The sequence below is a fragment of the Mustela erminea genome, chromosome 6, assembly GCF_009829155.1.
Source record: "Mustela erminea isolate mMusErm1 chromosome 6, mMusErm1.Pri, whole genome shotgun sequence".
NCBI lineage: Eukaryota > Metazoa > Chordata > Mammalia > Carnivora > Mustelidae > Mustela > Mustela erminea.
Genome location: NC_045619.1, coordinates 121,304,145 through 121,324,240, shown reverse-complemented (window position 1 = coordinate 121,324,240; position 20,096 = coordinate 121,304,145). Strand labels below are relative to the sequence as shown.

Genomic DNA, 20,096 nt, shown 5'->3' with positions numbered 1-20,096 from the left:
TGTTCATTTTGGTTCAGCGAGGCACAGTTCGGGATTCTGTTGACTTGTCTGGGAAATGTCATAGGTCCTTTTGGCCTCTTTTCCAGAAAAATTCGTGCAGTTAGCCTTCCAGTGACGGAGATAAACTGTCCGCAGAAACAACAGAAAACTTACAGTCGGGAGCATCAGGGAGTGCTCAGATTCCACCACCCAAACCCATGTAGGGTAAATCACTCAATTCAAGGGCTGTTGCAACATTGCAACAACTGGTAAACTGCAGAGCGTTTACCCCCAAAGGGGAGATGAAGAGAGGAAAGTTAAGCCAGCCCTACTGGGATTAAGGAGGAATTTAAAAATCCTGGGTGTTTTTGTTTGTTTGTTTGTGTATTTAGAAGACCTAGTACGGGATGGATTGACTTCAAAACTAGAGTGAATAGTTACAAGAAAAAAGGTAAAAATCCTTCCCTGTCTTTGTTTTTGTTTTGTTTTCGAGTGGGGGGTGTGGGGTTTGTACTGGACCTTACCTGGCATTTAAGAAAAATAGTGTAGAACCAAATGAAGGGTTTGTCGTAGCCTCTTGGTACAAGCCTTGTCTAGGCAATATTTTGTTTACCTCATTTCAGATATTTCTGGCAAATGGCACTGGCAAAGTCAAGCTGTAGGACCTCTGAGACACAGCTCCCCTACTGTGCATTTCCTTTCTTCTCTCCTGTGCTGGGGGGTACCTTGGGGCACTCCCCAGGAGCATGCCTGGGGCTCAGTGCCCTGGTAGACTAGCTTGTCTTCCCCATTGCCATCTTGCTCCCTTAGAACTCTTTATTCAAACCACTGCTCAGCAAATCGCCACCATTGTGAGTGTGCCTGGAATTTTTAGGAGGGGGGGGGAAGCCATCTCCCCATGGGGAGGGAGGGAGAGAGGATGGACCCTACTTCCTCCCGAAATGCTGATCCCAGAGCAATGAGGTGGTGCTGTCAGGGGATGCTTGCTGACTAACTCACCACGGAAAATGAGGGCAAGGCTCTGGTGTGGTGTGGCAGGGTGCCCTGTTGGTGACCACAGCAAATTCCTAGGGCCTGGTGACTTCCTCTGGGATGGACTCTGGCCTTCCTCATCCTCTCAGGGGTATCCCTCCTTTCTAACCTGACTGCAGTCTGCACTGTCAGGCAGGACTGTGGGTCATTTGCTGTCTTAGCTCAGGTGCTGTAGCAAATACCATGGACCATGTGGGCTACCCAACAGACAGTTCTAGAGGCAGGAAGTCCAAGATCAAGGTGCTGGTAGATTCAGTGTCTGATAAGGACCTGCTTTCTGGCATGCAGACCGTCCCCTTCTTGCCTTGTCCTCAGATGGGGGAGACAGAACTAACTGAAATCTCTTCCTTTTCTTGTAAGTACACTGAGTCCCCTAATGGGGGCTCCACTGTCAACACCTCATCTAGACCTAACTACCCGCAAAGGCTCCATGTCCATATACGGAAGTGTTGGAGACTAGGGTTCCTAGATACCAATTAGGAGCTCTGGGGGGTAGGGTGGGACACAAACTTTCCATGCATAGCACTCGCCATACAGCGCGCACGCGCGCGTGCACACACATACAGAGTATCCAGGGTGTCCTTCCTATTAGAAATGGCCATAGCTAGCAGGGACCTATACAGCATAGAAAACTGGAGGTTACAAAAACACTCTTACCTCCTCTGTGTAGAATGCATGAAATTTCGGACAGAATTAACTTCATTCGGAGACACAGGTGCGTAGCACGGGGCTCAGCCAATGGGCGGCCAGTCGCCAGCGTGGGAAATCACAACGACTGCACTGTCTTTGAGTGGGGTCCTTAATCCTGCCCTATCTGTGCCCCCACGTTCTTGGTGACCTTTGAGAGTCGACAGTATGGGACCTAGCTCTCTCGGCTTTCCTATTCCTTCATCTGAGTGCCCTGAAAACCTAGCTTGGGGGTGTGTTTAAATGCTGGACCAGGAAGCCGTTTCAGACACTGCACTGTGCGGGGTGTGTCTCCGTAAGGACACAGTGACCCGACTCGTAGGCCAGCCATGAACACGACTGCTTCTAAAGTCCTAATGGGGATTTGGGAATTTGCAAGCTGTGGTGATGTCAGTTGAATGGGGTGATTTGAACTGACGGAGCGGCCAGCCATGTGCAGAGGAGCTTAGCGGCGGGTGGGGGCTTTAGGAGGGTTTAGGAAGGCTGGTTGGCAGGAGGCCACATGGGGGGACAGCTTCTAGCAGAATGGCCTGCGTGGGATGAGGGAAAGGAGAAGGTGGGTAAAGTGAGATGCAAGAAGCAGGAAAATACCTGGACGACGTGGTCATCAAAAAAATAATCAGGGGCACCTGGGTGGCTCAGTGGGTTAAAGCTTCTGCCTTCAGCTCAGGTCATGATCTCAGGGTCCTGGGATGGAGACCCGCATCGGGCTCTCTGCTCAGCGGGGAGACTGCTTCTTCCTCTCTCTCTGCCTGCCACGCTGCCTACTTGTGATCTCTGTCTGTCAAATAAATTTTTAAAAATCTTTAAAAAAAAATCATCACTCATATCACTGGTACTTTCATTTTGGTGTCTCCTGGATGACAAGGGAGTTCGCACACGTGTTACTAAATGTCCTCACTGCCTCTTGCAAAGGGCATTTGCTCATCCATTTTACAGCCAAGGGGCCTGAGACGCGGGCTCACAATTTGCTCAGGGTCTCGTGACTAGGAGGGGGCAAGATTTTCAGTGGAGGCCTTTGTGACTCCAAAGGCACTTTTCTTTTCCCTTTGCCTTCCTTGATGATGAAATTTTGCTCCCTGTCAGCCCACCATTCACGGATATTATTTAGGACGTACTGTGTTCCAGGAGCTGGAGAGGCTGGTTCATTACCAGATTATGTCGTGAAGGAGCGAATGCTAAATGGAGTTTGGTAGATGCCTAGGCTGTCATTTTTATGTTATTCAGAGGACATAACAGTGATTCATAGTAGAGACGAAGTTTTTAGTTTTGGGGTTTTTTTTTTTTTAAGATTTTATTTACTTGAGAGAGAAAGAGAGAGAGCACGCGCGCGCGCACACACTCGTACGGGGAAGGGCAGAGGGAAAGAGAGAAGCAGGCTACTGGCTGACCAGGGAGCCCTACTTTGGGCGCTCCATCCTGGGACCCCAGGATCATGACCTGAGCTAAAGACAGACACTTGCTTCCTAAATGATAACTGGGAGGAGTTACACATTTTCACCTAGATTTTTTTTCATCTCTTCAGCGGCATCGTCTCTAAAATTGGACGTAGCTCATCTCACCCCCTAAAAGCCACCAACCCCAGCAGCTTCCGCTCCCAACCTCCGTGTCCGTTCAGGGCAACCAGCACACTACCAAGATGACAGACCTTCACCCCCATGGCCACTCCTTCCTCTTTGGTCACTCAGACCCAGGAGCCCTCCTGGATCATTGTCTCCTGCTCCTCAGTTTCATTGCTGTCACTCATCCAAGCCGTTGGTCCCTCTGCCCTGCAACCCTGGAATTCCCTTCTTCCAGGATCTCCTTTCCTCCACCATGAGCCACAACCTCTTTTTCTTAATGACTACATTCTTTTTTTTCTTAAGATTTTTTTTGAAGACTCATTTATTTATTTATTTGACAGAGAGAGAGAGAGATCACAAGTAGGCAGAGAGGCAGGCAGAGAGAGGGGGGAAGCAGACTCCCCGCCAAGAAGAGAAGCCGACTCAGGGGCTTGATCCTAGGACCCTGAGATCATGACCTGAGCCCAAGGCAGAGGCTTTACCCACTGAGCCACCCAGGCGCCCGTAATGACTACATTCTTAACACTCCCCAGATATCCAAAGTGAATCACTCCTTCCTTCCTTAAGATGTAAGCTCCATAAAAACAAAAAGAATGTGGGGTCCATGAGGGCAGGGATTTTTTTTTCTCTTTTGTTCACTATCCTATCGTCACGTGCCTAGAGAAGTCTGGCACATTCGTTGAATGTCGGATTGATGCATGAGTAATTCACAGAAGAAGGAAGAAAGGAAAGAAGGGAGGGAGGAAGCTAGTATTTCTAGTGTTGCCATGTTCAAGCCTTCTGCCAAGCACTTTACATGTGACTGCATTTAATCTCCTCAGGACATAATGATCCACAAATTCACTGACTCAGAATATTGAAGAGTGACCGTGGGCCAGGCTCTCGGCGAGACACTGCCGGGAGAGGGAGAAGAGGACAAGGCTGGCGCCCTTGGAATGTTGACTTGAGCGGCGCGTGTGCAAACGGGATGCAGAAAGACTACTCACAAAACAAACTGAGGGTTGCTGGTCACAAAACAAACTGAGGGTTGCTGGGGGGAGGGGCGTTGGGAGAAGGGGGTGGGATTATGGACATTGGGGAGGGCATGTGCTTTGGTGACTGCTGTGAAGTGTGTAAACCTGGTGATTCGCAGACCTGTACCCCTGGGGATAAAAATATATGTTTATAAAAAATAAAAAATTAAAAAAAAAAAAAGAAAGAAAGACTACTCAGGTAAAGGAACAAGCAAAGGAATTACAATTTGTAATAAAGATGGTGAAGGAGACAGAAGTTTTGCTGCAAAGGAGGTTAAGGCTCAGACATTCAGCTGTGACCTTTGAAGGCCAGGCCGAGCGTGCCCACCCATCCTTCCCGCCAGGCCGCAGGTGCAGGAGGACCCTGAGGTTCTCTCTGTTGGGCGAATATACCGCATTTTTCCGTATTTCCCATATTTCCTCATATTCTGTTCAGCAGATGGGGGTCCTCATTTTCTGTACTGCCTGCAACGCATGTTAGTTCAGGTAAGTTAGAAAGTGTTCATGCCTCCGGGGAACTCCCAGCCTTGTAGAGGGACCAGGAACCACAGAAAGAGCTGTACTGCATAGCGGACTGTGGTTAGTGCTCTCACGGAGGTATGAATGAAATACTAACACGTTTAGATGGAAAAATGATCCATAGCCACTTGGGGCAGACCCGGAAAATATATTTAGAAAAGGTGGTATTCAAGGAATGGGTACACTTTTTATGGCTTTTTGTGGTAGAGAAAGAAGGTTCAAAACTGATGAAACAGTCTGAGCAAATATCACCTAGATGGCAGGGTTCTGGGGGAAGGGGGGCATTTAGGGGAGAGCAGGGATCCCAGTATGGCTGGAATGTAGAGCAGTGGTGGTGGGGGAAGGGAATCGGATGCTAATATGGGGCCATGTGTTGGAGGATGAAATGCCAAAGAAAGGAGTTTATCATTAATGCGGTGAGCAGTGGGAATTCACTGCCATTTGTGGCTTGCTTTAGAAAGACTGTTCTAGAATATTTGTGGGGGATGAATTGAGGAGATCGATTGGAAGGCTGTTTGCAGTAGATCAGGTGAATGGGGGGCGTCCAGTGATGGCCTAGGAAGATGACTGTTCCAGACTGTGAAGTGAGGAGACAAGCAAGTCAAAGAGCTTTCTGGATAAGAACTGAGAGAATAAATGTAGTGTACACAGAAGAAAAATATTGAGGTGGGAAAATAATGTGGGGTGGAAGAGAATTCATTCAAATCCTCTTGTCTGGAAGTATCATCCTTCCGTAGCCTATATACAGTGAAATCTCACGAGGTGGCTGAGGTATAAGCTGGGTCCCACAATTCTGCCTTTTGTTGCACTTCCAGAATGTTCCCATGGGTTAATACCCATTGCCTTATGATGGTCTGCTTTCCACAGTTGGTATACAATTGGGGACTTCTTTGGTATCTTCTCGAACAGTTTCTAAAGTTCAGAGAAAAGCATAAAGACAAATTCCTGGAAATTTCTTTGAATCTTTTTGGGAGAAGTAAAAGCAGATCATAGTTCTCCGTAGAGCTATTTATTAGTTGTAATTTCATCGAAGTCTAAAGTACATTCTATGACAAAGGAAAGAGAAGGTGGTCAGTATGTAGGAGGGAAAAAGAGATGTTCATCAATCTAGGGAGGGAAAACCTAATGCAAGTATTTCCAGCTGATGTCAGACAGACGTGAAGCTAGATTTTCAGTATTGGTTTACTGGATGCAAAACACAAAATGAAACCAGCCCCGTTATAAAAACCAAACATTATTTGAAAGTGACCTAAAGGACACTGTCAGAGTTTAGTTATTGGCCAAGTGAGATTACCACAAGAAAACAAGAAGGTATTTATTCGTGGCCACTAATGTTTCAGGATAGAGAAGGTCATCCCACCACAAGAAAATTTGTCCAAGGGCATGCACATCCTGGAAATTGACTCTGCCTATCTTTAGGAGGTCCCCTAGTTCCTGGGTGGTGGAAGTTTTTTCAGGAGATATTCTGGTAATGGGCCCAATGGTAATAATTGTTAAATAGCACAGTTTTAAAGAACTGTGGAAGTTTAAAAAAATTTTTTTGTGGTAACCTATAAAGCTAAAATGGAGATATATTTATTACATATATAGTCATAATGTCTTTCCTATATATTTGGGACAAATAAAAGAACTCTATCCCACTTATCTTCCAACTGATTAATGAATTAACCAATCTTACCCAGAACTGTGGAGATATTTTAGCTCTGGCATATCATGCTCCTTTAGCCAGTGAAAATTATTTTCTCCAGAAAATAATTTTACCTTTAGTTTTGGATATGTTTGATAAACACATGTTTATCATGTGTTTAAAATACATCCCATCAAACTTTGGTCTTGTATATGGTGACAAAGATGGTTATGATCTGTAGAGGTTAGAAATGAAAATCAAAAGACAAAGTCTCAGAAAAGTAATAAACACATTAAGTCAAAGTAACCCTAAATGCAAATGGAAGGAAATATAAGATAATGATACAACTATGCAAGGCAAAAGATTAAGAAAACTCATTACCACATTATGAGAAATAACTAAGAAAGACCATTTTGAGTTAACTGTAGCAGAATAAAGGGATTGGCAGCCCTCTCCATAATTCTCCTGCAGTGATTTCTTAAACTACTGAGTAAGGTTTTCTATTTCTAATTAGCTAAGTCTTAGAAATATGCCCTCTAATGTGACTCATATGAACATATGGAGTAACTACAAAAATATTATGGAACTTGAGCTTAATATAGGTTAAACATGTTTTCTCCATATCATAAATGGTGAAACATTGTTCTGATACAGTACTGTAATGCATTTATCTGTGAGCTCCAGAACTTGAGTTGAGACACGTGTGATTTCACGTGTCAAGATCAGGGTTTTTGTTTTGCTGACTCTGGGTTGGTTTTCACAGTCCGTGATTTGTGAGCTCTAAGCAATGATAATGGTAACCAGGCATGCCATGATATCCTGACTAAAACTGGACTCTGGCCCAGATGGGAAAGCTAATGGTAATCATAATGAGACCTTGCATGTATTGAGTGCCTAGGGTATGCCAAGTGTGAGCCTATTTGCCACGTGTTAACTTATTTAATCCTCACAACAGCCCTATTATACATAGGAAGAAACTGAGACACAGAGAAGCTGAGTAAGTTACTCAACCTCACACAGCCAGAACATGGCAGACCTGGGTTTTGAACCCAGGACTTCTGGCTCCGGGTCCCACACTTGAAACTTCACTGTTCAGTAGTATATCAGATGTTGTGGTATTTTTGTACCGCTGTTGGTGACATCCCCGTGTCTCTTTGGCATTCTTATTGGGATATCTATCTCTTTCGACATTTTTTTTTTCCTGTTCTGATGCAGCAACAGGACCCTCTTTGATTCAGAGAATATGGTGCCCTTAATGAATCATCAAGATGTCCGTGAACAATTTCAGGGGTTTTCTGTAGAGATCTCTTTTCTTTCCTTCTTCTTCTTCTTCTTTTTTATTTTTTAAGATCTCGTTTCTGAATTCTGACTCAACCCACCAGAATGATTTGATAGTGATGGAGTATGACTCCACACAATTACATGAATGAAAATCCTCAACCGCATTCACTAGTGGAAAAGAAAGAAACTAACGTTTTTGGAACGCATAGCCTCTGTAACTAAGAACATCTTCTACTCGTTCTCTATTAGTTGGAGTTTTAGGGAGATTTATTAACGTTTAGGGTGCTGATATTGCATGGGCCAAAAGTAATGGGAGAGTTCTGTGGTCTGAGCAATAACAGTGAATCACAGGACAACCAAGATTCTCAAGGCCAAACTAAACAACGTTACTGAGAATACATACAAGCTTACTACCCAGTTAAAAAATTTCTTGTGCACCCGCCATCTCATTGCTTTTGTGTATCAGAGTTTCCCAAGTAATGCTCATCAACACCAGGTTTCTTTTAAAACAGAGCCTCCTTAAAGCGCTTCACATGTGTACAAGGCTGAGAGCAACAAATATCCTAGTCCCATTATAGATCCAAGAGGAAAAGAAAGTGTTAAAAAGCCTGATGAAGTCCTCACTTAGTAGTGGCCCAAATCCTCAGTGGATTGGATTATTCTAGAAAGAACCAGTGACCCTCTTCAGCCAATGTGTTTTGAGTCCTGATGTGTGCCAGGCTCCTGGTTGTGAGCTAAGGACACAGAACTGAATAAGCACCTTCTTTGCACTCAGAGGGCCCCTAAATGACTTCTGTCTTCTCTGCTCAATCCTTTTGTCTCTAAGTCTTGTGTGATCATGCTGCCACATCAAGATCTAGTCTCGTAGTTTCGTAATGCCCCCTTCTCCCTGCACCACCAAACCTCCCCACACACCGGGCTAAAGTCACAGTGCTTTTTACGCGGAAAGCCATGGAAATGTGAAGTTTACTGTTTTGCTCTCTCTGATAAAATATAGCATAATAACTGGTTGCTGGGTTACTGCATAAAACACAGGCCCCAAATGTAGCCAGGAAGAATAGTTAGCAATTAAGTAAAGGAAATGACTAGTGGGTTTGAAACTCAACACACGGCCCATGTATACTTCTTAGCAAAGGAAGGCATCTGGGTTACTTAGGCAACTTTTATCACTAAGGAAGTAGTTTTGGTGACTCACACTCATACAGAACAACTGCTTTCAAAATCTGTTATTTGGTGCCTTTACCATTAGGCTTCTGTTTTCCTTTATCTTTGGACTGGGACAGAAAAAAGCTACATTTGGATGGCACGGGTTTATTACTTAGTAGCATATGATTCTCTGGCTGACCTATGTTTTGAAATTTAATGGACCTGTGGTGATCAGAGTAAAAGGTCAGTAGCTCTTGCCCTGTATGAGTATATTAAATGTAGAACTAAGCTTATCTTCTAAGCAGCAATGTTATGTCTTATATTAACAACATTTCTTGTCAGTTACTTTTTGTTATTTGATGTAACAATACTGCTATTGAAAATACTGGTCACATGAAAGGGCTTTATACCATAACCTGAAATGCCTCAGTTTTCCCCCAAGGAGATGAAAAATGGAATTAAATTGTTCATGGAGAGCTGCCTGGAGTATATATTGTGTTGTATATATTATTGTATATCATACATTTTATATATTGTACATTGTATACCTATTGGTATATTGTCTATATTATTATACAAAAAAAAATAGAGGAACTGGCAGGAAAAGTCCTCTGCCAGCTTCTCTCTTCAGATTATCTGTCTGCCCGCTTGATGTTCTAATAGTATTTCCTGACAATTGATATTTTTCTGTGTTAAAAAATAGTAGAGAAGTTGTAGAAGAAGTGAGTTAATTCCTAGAGTGATGGGCTGATAATGTGCTTGGAGAATTATGAAAGAACTTACTATTGACAAAGAAAAGTGGGAGTAAGACCAGGTGATTGGGCTCATGGGTTTGGTTACAGAGGTTCTGGCTTTGTCCCGTAACCTTCTCGATATCAGTGTTCAGTGCAGTCAGCATAGGGCTCGCCTGGATGGTCTTTGTATCTTTTGTTCTAACTCCAGAAATCGTGCTGTAAGTCTCAAAAGTGTAGCTGTTTTCATTTTGCTTTTAATTTAGCCCTTTTCTGCTTTTAATTTTGTGGCTGGAAAAGCTTGAAAAAGGCAATGAGTCATGACAACCATTTCTTTTCCTTCCAGATAGAAGCTTTCAGTGTGAGGCCAGGGCATGGAGCACCATTTGCGCGATTCGTGAGCCTTAGCAGCCCCTCCCTCTTCTGTGGGGCCCCTTTCAGGGAACATGGGAGAAGGGACGGTCCAGTGGTTCTCAAAGTGGGGTTCCCAGACCAGTAACATCCGCATCGTCTGCTGTTTGTTGGCAATGCTGTCGCTTCCCAACTTAGGCTGACCGAGTCAGAACTCTGGAGCAGAGGCCCAACAGTCTGGTTTTAAAGAAGACTTCCAGATGATTCTGAGGAGTGCTGATGTCTGAGAACCATCATGCTAGTGAATTATTAGTACTTGTGGCCATGAAGAGTATGAAAACTACAGTGGTTGGAGAGTGGGGACATTGATGAGTCTGTTGATGAGGAAATGAGGAATAGTTAGGAGAGAGAGTTTTAACTTGAGAATCAAAAAATGAAAAGTCTGGAATTTAATGAGGAAGACTGATTGCTTGCAAGAACCTTTGCTTTCTTAGAGAAGGACAATCCGGATGACTGGGGGACTGTGAACTAACTATATGAGCATGGTTCTGAAATTCTCGAATAATCTCTTGTGAGAGAAGTCATGCCTTTCCGTATGAGGACATACATTCAACTCAGGTTTGTAAAATCCTTTAAGACTCTCATGGGCCATTGGCTTGCTCAGCTCATTTGCATCTTGAGGCCCCCGTTTCTGCGTCTGAAAACCACATGCGTTGTTACTTGCCACAAATGATCTCATCAGCATGAAGTCAGAGATTTGGGATATGTAAGAGGATTTGTGAAGTGATCTGATTACTGAAAAACGTGAAGTAAGAATGAAGAATAATACTATTGATATGGACAGGAAAGAGGGGTTTAGAAGGCGATCCAAAAATGGGTGGATATTTCAATTTCCCTTTGACACATGTACCCACTTTAATCCTGGCTCTGTTGTGTAGTACTTTTTGATGTTAAGTAAATCACAGTTTTTCAAAGCTTTTCACTTTAGTTTCCTCAAAAAAAAAAAAAAAATACCATCAATGATAATTGACTCAGAGGATTGTTGTGAGAAAAAAGATTAGATTAAAATATGAAAATGGAGCTTGCAAAGGTCAAACATTAGACATTTTAGATACTGTTGTTAGGATTGTTGTTGTTTTATGTCTGGGTTGAGAAAGCTTCGCGATTATTGACATAATGACATCCAGGAGTTTGGAATAAGTGTGTACGTCAGCAGATTTTATGATTACAAAAAATAGCTATGTTTGCTTTCCTACTAATTCTCCTCCAGTGGAATGTTTTCATTTTCTCATGAAATGAGGGAGATCCATACATGTTTTATTAAAGAAAGCAGCCTGATATTTTTTATCCTTTGAACAGAGAGACTGCATTTCACTCATTCTTTCAGGGAAAGATGACAGATTCTGGAGTCCAGGCTACATGGGTTAAATTCCCAAGTTCTGCGTAAGCCTTAGTTTCCTTGTATATAAGAAGGAGGTGTTAATATGGAGGTATATGAAGATGAAGTGAGAAATATAGATAAAATGCATGGTAGAGGGGCACAAGGTAACCACCCAATAATGTGGGTTGTTATTAAACTACAGCATGAAGAGGGGTGATGAGTCTGAAAAATCAGGGGCAGGAGAAAATAAGAAGACAAGGGCCCGATCATTTTGCAAATGAAAATTCAAGTAGGTCCCATGACTTTCTGGTGACTCTTACTAAATTAAACAATTCTCTCTTTCAAATAGACAAAATTAATCATAGTGATTTATAATCTGCGTATCTACCTAATTAGTCAAAATTTCAATCTCGATTTAAAGTTACACATCTTCCCTTTCCAGGCTCTCTCTGCAGGCTTGAGTGTGCTGGTTGCAAGGGAATGGGAGTCCTACATCTCTCTTTACAAAGTGCTTCTCCTCCCCCATCCCCATCTTGCTAACTGAGGTCTCCTACTTCAGGGTTAGATCTCATGGAGTAGAGGTGAGGGAGATAAGAAAGTTCTTTCTTGACAAGTACGGTTGGTGATCTAGAGTTTACATGTCTCCATTGGGCATGTGCTGAAAACTGGCCCTTTCTCTAGCAGGTGCGTCTCTGGGGACTTCTCATCATTGGAATGGCTCTCTGAAAGTGTCTTTAACAAGCATTCGTGTTGGGTCTTCCACAGTCGCTAGAAGTCATTCAGAAGTATACTCTTTGATTCTTTCAGCTGCGGTAACTTCTTTCCGGGGACTCATCCTCCCACAGGATCTAAAACAGGGAGCTCTCCCTTGTATGGTTCAGATCTGGTCTAAGGGAAATACTTGACTTTCTAAAACTAGGGGATAGAGGGTAAGTACAGTTGTAAACACCCAGGGTGGTCCTTTGAAGCTCTTTGTGTGGGTCCTGAGGTGAGTAGCAAACAGCTCCATAGACCTTCTGGGGAAAAAGGTCAATCCACACAGCATGCTGGCAACTTTCTCCAAACACTTTCCTCTTCTGGGCTCCTGGTTGACTCAGTCGGTTAAGCATCCTACTCTTGGTTTTGGCTCAGCTCATGATCGCAGGGTCGTAAAATCAAGCCCTGCATTGGGCTCCCCACTCAGGGGAGAATCTACTTCCTCTCTCCCCTGCCGCACCACCAACTCCCTATTTTTATGTGTGTTCTCCCTGTTTCTCTCCCTCTCTAAAATTAAATGAATCTTAAACAACAACAACAACAACAAACTTTCTGCTTCAGTAATCTCCAACTCAGGGTGCCTGGGTGGCTCAGTGGGTTAAAGCCTCTGCCTTCGCCTCAGGTTATGATCTCAGGGTCCTGGGCTCTCTGCTTGGCGGGGAGCCTGCTTCCCCCTCTCTGCCTGTCTCTCTGCCTACTTGTGATCTCTGTCAAATAAATAAATAAAATCTTGAAAAAAAAAATCCCCAACTCATTTATACCTTCATTTTGGATACCTTCATCATGGAGAGACAGATGGTTATAAGAGTGATGTAACTCTTTCCAGAACCCTTCCTTTGAAAACTTCGAGTTATAGTGTTGTTTTTCACTTCAGAATGTGGTTTCTGCTGTGTGCTGCTTCAGTTGAAACTTGTACTTTAACTCCTATGAAAGGAAAGGGGAAAGGATCACTTTGGGGTTGGCGTGACTTGGGGAATACCCTGACTTCTCAGACCATCACCCCCAAGTTGTTGTGGCTGCCAAGGAGAAGATGGTTTGGCCATGCATGAGGGTCAATGGTTTGACCCTCGTGAGTACCCAAATCCCAAGGTTATCCCAAAGTAAATCTTTCAGTGTGGGTGTTTTTTCAGATGTTCAAATTTAATCTTTTTCTCATAGGCAGCTTTTTGTTTTTTAATGTGACTAGTTTACATTATTCCTGACTTCCATGATCAGTCTTGGGGCTTGCTCATGTTATTGTTTTAGGAGCTAAAATGTGTTTAAAAATGGTGTTCAGATGAAGTTGGAAAAAACTGTTAAATTTGCCAGTTCTAATCTGATCCTAAATTCCCACTTGTATTAAATAAACGCATCTTGAGACAAATTAAATATGTCATGTATTGTGTTTAAATTTTCAATTATTATTATTGTTATTATGTTTGCATTTCAGGCATGACATTTTCTAATGTGAGCGTTCACACATGGATACATGTGTACAAGTAAATGCAGCTCTGAGCTCAGGCCCAAAATGTCTGTGACTGCCTTGTGGTAGTTCTGGAGGTGGATATCTAAGTTCATTCTGTCATATGGACTTGGACTTGGAATGTTTTTGTAGATACTAGGTACTATTGTGAAAATTACACAGACCTCTGAAAAATTCCTGGGAATTTGAAAATTGGGTATGTTAGGTATATTTGTCTAGTAGCTCTTAATGTCAATTTGGTTATTATTATTTTTTTTAAGTATGCTGGATTGGCACCGAGGAGTTAGGACAGCCACACTTTGAGATAACGACTAAATGCCCATCTTTGCATCCATCCACTCAAGGGACCTCTAAAATTGCCAAAAACGACCGCAATCTCTGTACTGGCAAATGAAAGATTATTCCAGACTTTGCTGTGAAAGAGAGGAGAAGGTGAGGAGTTCAAGGCTCAGAGGCAAAGACCCTTTGCTCATCTTTGCTGTTGCTTTTACTGGTGCTTCAGGATCCTCACAAATCCTTATCGCTGTTCTCAAGCACGTGACGTCTGGCAAGAGGTCTTACAGGAACTAGGAGGATCTGTTTATAAGAAAGATACAGAAAGATAAGGTATGCTAGTCTGCGGGTTCTCTGAGTTCTGCTAAACATACCCTAAGGGACAATGCATACATCTCTCAGATCACAGGGCAGCTGTTTTTGGGCTTAGAAAGTTTCTAGGGAAGGCAACTCCCCACAGCCTTCCAAAGGCAGAGTGGTCACGCGGGGCCTCAGCATTCCAATGGCCTTCGCCCTTTACCGGAAACTTCCTTCACTGCAAGTGTTAACATTTTAGCAAGCCAGGTATTATGGCTGATTTCATGCTCTTCGTGAAACCCAACATAAATATTAGAATTTTGTACTATGGTTGCTCATGGTTAAAAATAAATCATCATCATCATAAAACATTGGCACTAATCTGAATTTTTAAAAAAAGCAAGATCTGTATTTTGGTTCCTAGTTGTGAGAAATGAGTGGAATCTTTTATTTTTTACCCTGAAAATACTTTCTCTTTGACAACTTTTTAAGTAAATATATGGGAACAATACTGGCAAGGCCAGGTGCCTTATACCTTATGTTCTTTGCTTTCCTTTCCTCTCATTTTGTCTTCTCTTGTTCTCCTGGTCTCTTCTTTCCAGGGTGCCGGGGCTGTGCTCAGAGGAGATCATGATCCGTGGAAAGATGACCCGAACCTGTCAACTTGGAGCCAATTTGAGCATATGGAGGCAAAGAGTCAAAACGGAAAGAAAGAGAGAGACTCTTCTGGATTTTGTGCAGCTCTGTAATTTAAACAGGGTTGCGCGTGGCAGCAGGCGGCCTGGTGTGTCAGAGTGGATGCAAAGATGGTAAACCGGAAGGAGGCCTGGAAAGAAGGGAAATGGGCAATGAGCATCTCTTGAGACAAAGCAGTGTGTGTGTGTGTGTGTGTGCGCGCACGCGTGTGTGCTATGTGTTTTAGCAAGGTTTAAAAAGGTTTTATTAAATTGGAGGCATCCAATTTAGGGGGCACCTGGGTGACTCCATCAGAAGAGCTTGCAAATCTTGATCTCGGGTTCAAGCCCCACCTTGGGCCTAGAGCTTACTTAAAAAAATAACAAAAAAATAAATTGGAAGCCTCAGGATGAACTTGCAGCTTAAAAAATTTTCCCTTCTAAAGCTGAACGAGTCTACTCTCTCTGAAGCTGGTTGTGTGGAACATTGAATGTTCTGTTATTCTTCCAGTAAAAGAAGGTTGGGGAGGGGTAACTGGTACCAAATCTGGGGGTCAAATATAAAAAGGAGCTTAGAATAGGAAGGAATAGCCAAGAAATGTTTGCAAAAGAAGAGGAATTCTGGGGGTTCCTAGTAGGTGTGAAAATGTATTTCCAAGTTCCACTGTTTGCCGGTGTGATTTGCCAACAGGAACAGCAGACATACCCCAAGAAGGGCTGGCCCCCATGAGGACGAACCTGCCTTAGAATCTAGTATGTGAACAAGGAAGTATTACAAACCACTGTGGAAGGGGAATCTAGGTATTTGCAGAAAAGCTGGGTTTAAAACCTCTCCTTGCATACCAATCAAAATAGATTAAAAAAATGAAACATAAAGGAAGAGAACATACAGCGGAATGTAGCTCATTTTTTCCCCAAGTATAGGACTTCCTAGGCTTGGATAATCACACAGGAAAACTGTGTGTATTTGACTGCAGAAAATTAAATACGTTTGTGTCGTAAAATACTATAAACCAAATCCAATGGAAACTGATGAACAGAGAGACATTTTTACAACACACATGGCTGACAGCTTTATAGCCACAAAAAAAACATTGTGGTAATGCAGTCAGAAACTCATATTATCCCAGTAGCAAAAGGACAAATATAACAAATAAAGGACAGAAGAAAATAATTATAGATGTCCCATAAACATGTGATAATTCATCCTCGATATGAATTTTTAAAAGGAAAATAAAAATAACACACTAATTTTTTGGCCTATAAGATAGACAGAACTTTAAAATGGCAACACCTGTTCACGAGGATAAAGCAGGTGAGGGTCCTCAGCCAATGATGACAAGTTGGGCTCGTAATCATTTTGGAAATGCATCAGGAACTTAGGTAGTAATTATGTCTTTCACCTCGTAACCCCCCCTTCTAGACTCTAGCTGATGAGAACCTCAGAGCATTTGAATATTTATATGCAAGAATTTCATCGCCCTGTTCACATAGCAAAAAACGGAATCCTCTTCAATGTTCAATACTGAGAGACCGGAAAAAGAAATTATGGATGTTTATGTATTACAGAAGCTACTAAGGTGGGAAGGATACCCAGTGAACAGTTGAAAGTGGCTGATTTTTAGGGATGAGGGTGGAATCAAGGCATTTTTGGAAGCTGGATTTTTTTTTTTTTTTTTTTACCTTTTGTAATTTGCTTTACTCCTCCAAATTAGCATGCATTATTCAGAAAATTCAGAAAAAATTTAAAAAAAATTTCATAAAAAGTAAAGGTGATATGTAAAAAATGATATATCCCTTTGATACAAATGCAAAAGTGATCATGATAAAATGTTAGATGGAAAAAAAAAACAGGGCATAAAACACAAATGCAGTAAGATGATGATTTTGGTCAAATATAATGAGTGCAAAGACTAGAGAGAGAAATACTATGATTTAGCTATAGTTATCTCTTGTGGCTTTTTAAAATTTTCTTTTTAAATATATTTTCCTATTTTCTGCATTATGTGTAATGGGCATACATATTTTATTAGCTGTGAACATAGAGGAAGAACAGTCCTCTTACAGTTGGATTGGGCTCTCGATTCTGGGCATTTCTGATGTTATGTTTATTAGGTCTCTTTCACTTCGGTGATAACCAGAAAATTGTTTTTCAAATAATGTCTTACCTCTATAGGGAAAAAGTAATACGATGGAACTGCAGTCTTAAGCTTTTGGGTTTTCAAACTGCAACGAGACAGAAATAAGGCTCTTGGTTGCATTCTTTGCCACCCTGTTCTTGAAGTAAGGCCTACAGTAAAAGAAGGAAAAAAAAAGATAGGCCACGCAGATTCCTGACATTCTTTCCTAACCAGAATGAGTTTTAACCCCTAATGTGATTTTTCCCCCTTAAAATAGATACCATCTCTCGTCTTTCAGTTATTCTTTGATACCTTCCAAATTTTTTTAAAATTGGTGCTCTCTCCTGATTCTTTAAAACAAAAACAAAAACAAAAAAAAAACTAGTGTCTGTGATTTGTAAATAAATCTGTTCACCTGGAGAATATTGATTTATGGGACAGTCAGCCAATCACATGAAAATTTCCCCTTTTGATTCTTTGTTAAAAAAAAAAAAAAAACCAAAAAACCCAAAACTCTGAATATTAAAAAAGAAAAACTGATAGGGCCTAAATGGATTTATGAGCATTTTAAACATTCATAAAGCTCTTTGAAACTTACAGGCTTACATTATCATTTATGGTTGATACTGTCCTATTATTAAAACATACTTTGCCATCCACTGAAATTTAGTCTATTTTGGTCATTCTGTATTCTCTGAATGACTAAACATAGAACAAATCCCTTTGAGACTTGGACTATATTTTAACTCTGCAGTAATTACCTTAGATGGGAATGAAAGAGTCAGTCTTGATCTTCAGGACTCAGGGTAACTCTGTTAATGGCCTCTGGGGCATTCCCAGTGTGAATAGAAAGTTTGGGGGAATCAGTGTTACTCGTGTTATATAATGTTTCCTGGAGTGACTTTGAAAGATTGTAAGGCCAATTTCAAAAATTTTAAGTAAATGCAAAGTTGCATTGTTTTCTTATGGAGTGACTAGATCTAGTAAAAATGTTATGATGTTTTGGTTATTTTTATCACTGCTGGATCCTATGAGAAAGATCTTAAATGATATTAGTGTTGGTATCTAGACTTGTACCTGACTAGTAAGGGTAGGGCGAAAAAATCCTTTATTTATTTAGATTTTATTTATTTATTTGACAGAGAGAGAAATCACAAGTAGGCAGAGAATCAGGTAGAGGAGAGGGGTGTGGGGGTGGTGGAGAGGGGAAGCAGGCTCCCTGCTGAGCAGAGATTCCCAATGCAGGGCTGGATCCCAGGACCCTGGCATCATGACCTGAGCCAAAGGCAGAGGCTTAACCCACTGAGAGCCACCCAGGCACACCCCCCCCCCCCCCAAATCCTTTTATTTGACTTTTTTCTGCATTTCAGTTTGTTGGTAAGTGACAACTGTAGCAGTGAGGGAAAAAAAAAGGCTCTGAAGAAGAATGAGGGGTTTTATGGAGCGTGTATGTGTTTTGTTTCTGTAGGGTGTATGTGAGTGTGTGTGTGCACACACGTGTGTTTCTCTCTTCCTGCCCTTGCTGGATCTGGTTAGGGGGATTTGTTCATCTCAAACAGTTCTGAATGTTTGGTGAATTAGCAGAGAACAGGAGCAAAGTAGTAAGAGCTCGCTTTTTCATTTTTATCTCCTCTATTCCCATCATGGGTCCTGTTTTCGCACCTGAAGTAATGAAGGCTGTAATAGAAAACAAAAAGGAAAGACATCTTGTTAGAGAAGATGCAAATCGGTCTATTGGTAATATAGGCTCTTTGAAAGCATACCAGGAAAATAATCTGTGTATGTGATTGTTAGAAAAGAGTGGACTATCGCTTCCAGTGTGAGTTCAGATAGGGAAGTTGCTGAGACAGAGGAAGGAAATCAGGATTTATTATTCTAGGCATATCACCGAATTTCTCTCTCTCTTTCTCTCTCCCTGTGTATCCATTAATTATTGATTAAATATAGACAGTTACCTTGCTAGCACATATTACCCTTGTTTCATAGATGAAGAAAGTATTAGAGGCAGGGTTCACATTGCCTCATTTATTCTAAGGACTCTTTATGTCCCTCGAACAGCATCAAGGTGTCTTTGTGGAAGAAACTGGCCTGAGATTCTAAGTTCTGTTTGTGAGTCTTCGAGGTTGTCTCTCTTTTGTGAAGCAGAGTTAACCTTTTGTCTAACCTTTACAAAATGCATTGTCATAGCAGTTCAGGCCACCTTCTTTGAGTTCTACAGTTGCCTTCATTCCTTACGCCAACCTGTTCTCAGGAAGCAATATATTCTAACAACCGGGGCTTGCCCTAGTTTGGACCCTGGGCCTTCCCTCCAGTTGTAGAGGCCCAGCAGGCAGGGGACAGCTGATAGCTTCTGTACTAAGTTATGGTATAGCCAGTCCTGGAAAGACCTTGGAGGACCCCTGAGTAAAAATTCCCCATTCTCCACCTAGTCGTGGGCTGGGGCAAGTTACCTCAAGTTTCTGAATCTCCATGTCTTCACCTGTCAAACTGAGATTGGGTGAAATCAGTGTCCCCTGGGGTCACTAGGAGGCAGCTACGGGGATGGGTGAGGGCAGGGGCGATGATCTGGTGTTCTTCTGGACCCCCTACTATCCATGCTTCAGCAGCAGAATATCTGTGCATGTGGGTGCACACGCAAACACACTCGACCTCACCTTATGCCCTGATTCTGGATGAGATTTTCTTTGAAGAAAAGGTTCTGTATCTAAAAATAGTTGGAAAAACACAGGGAAATAGTCCTTAATATGTCTTCCAGCTCCAAATTTCCTTGGGCTAGGAGAGCCATTTTAAAGATAGACAATCTCACTATCTTTAATTGAACTAAAATCTAATCTTTAAAATTTATTGCCAAACATTTTTGAATTAGAAATTTCAGAAAAAAATCTGAAAGAGAAAAATCAGTATCAAGATCTATGACTGAACACTTTGAGGTGGTAAGCTAGAAGGCAAACTGCATGATTTCTATGCTTTTCAGCCAAAAAATCCGTAATTAAATTTCCTCAAATTTCCAATTTTTAAAAAAGCATTTTTTCTCCTCCTCCTCCTCCACCTCCTCTTCCTCCTTCTGAGGTAAGAGTAAGATAATATTTACAATCGGAAGTCACTAGAATATACTTCGCAAAGGAAAAGTACCATTCCTTCGAGACATCGTGAAGTTCATCATTTTCCATCTGTTCTTTTTCTCCTGGAAGCTTGTCATGCCATT

General features: G+C 42.0%; 1 long non-coding RNA gene across 5 annotated transcripts; it reads left to right on the top strand.

The window, feature by feature from the left end:
* Nucleotides 1–6,129: 6,129 nt before the first annotated feature.
* Nucleotides 6,130–17,273, top strand: LOC116594292. Of its 5 annotated transcripts, XR_004287142.1 has the most exons (4): nt 6,307–9,089; nt 9,924–10,546; nt 13,788–13,959; nt 14,700–17,273. It is a non-coding gene; the product is annotated as an uncharacterized LOC116594292 (long non-coding RNA). The 5 variants fall into 5 exon arrangements; XR_004287144.1 differs by lacking the exons at nt 6,307–9,089; nt 9,924–10,546 and adding an exon at nt 6,130–6,260; XR_004287143.1 differs by lacking the exons at nt 6,307–9,089; nt 9,924–10,546 and adding an exon at nt 6,130–6,275.
* The last annotated feature ends 2,823 nt before the right edge of the window (nt 17,274–20,096 follow it).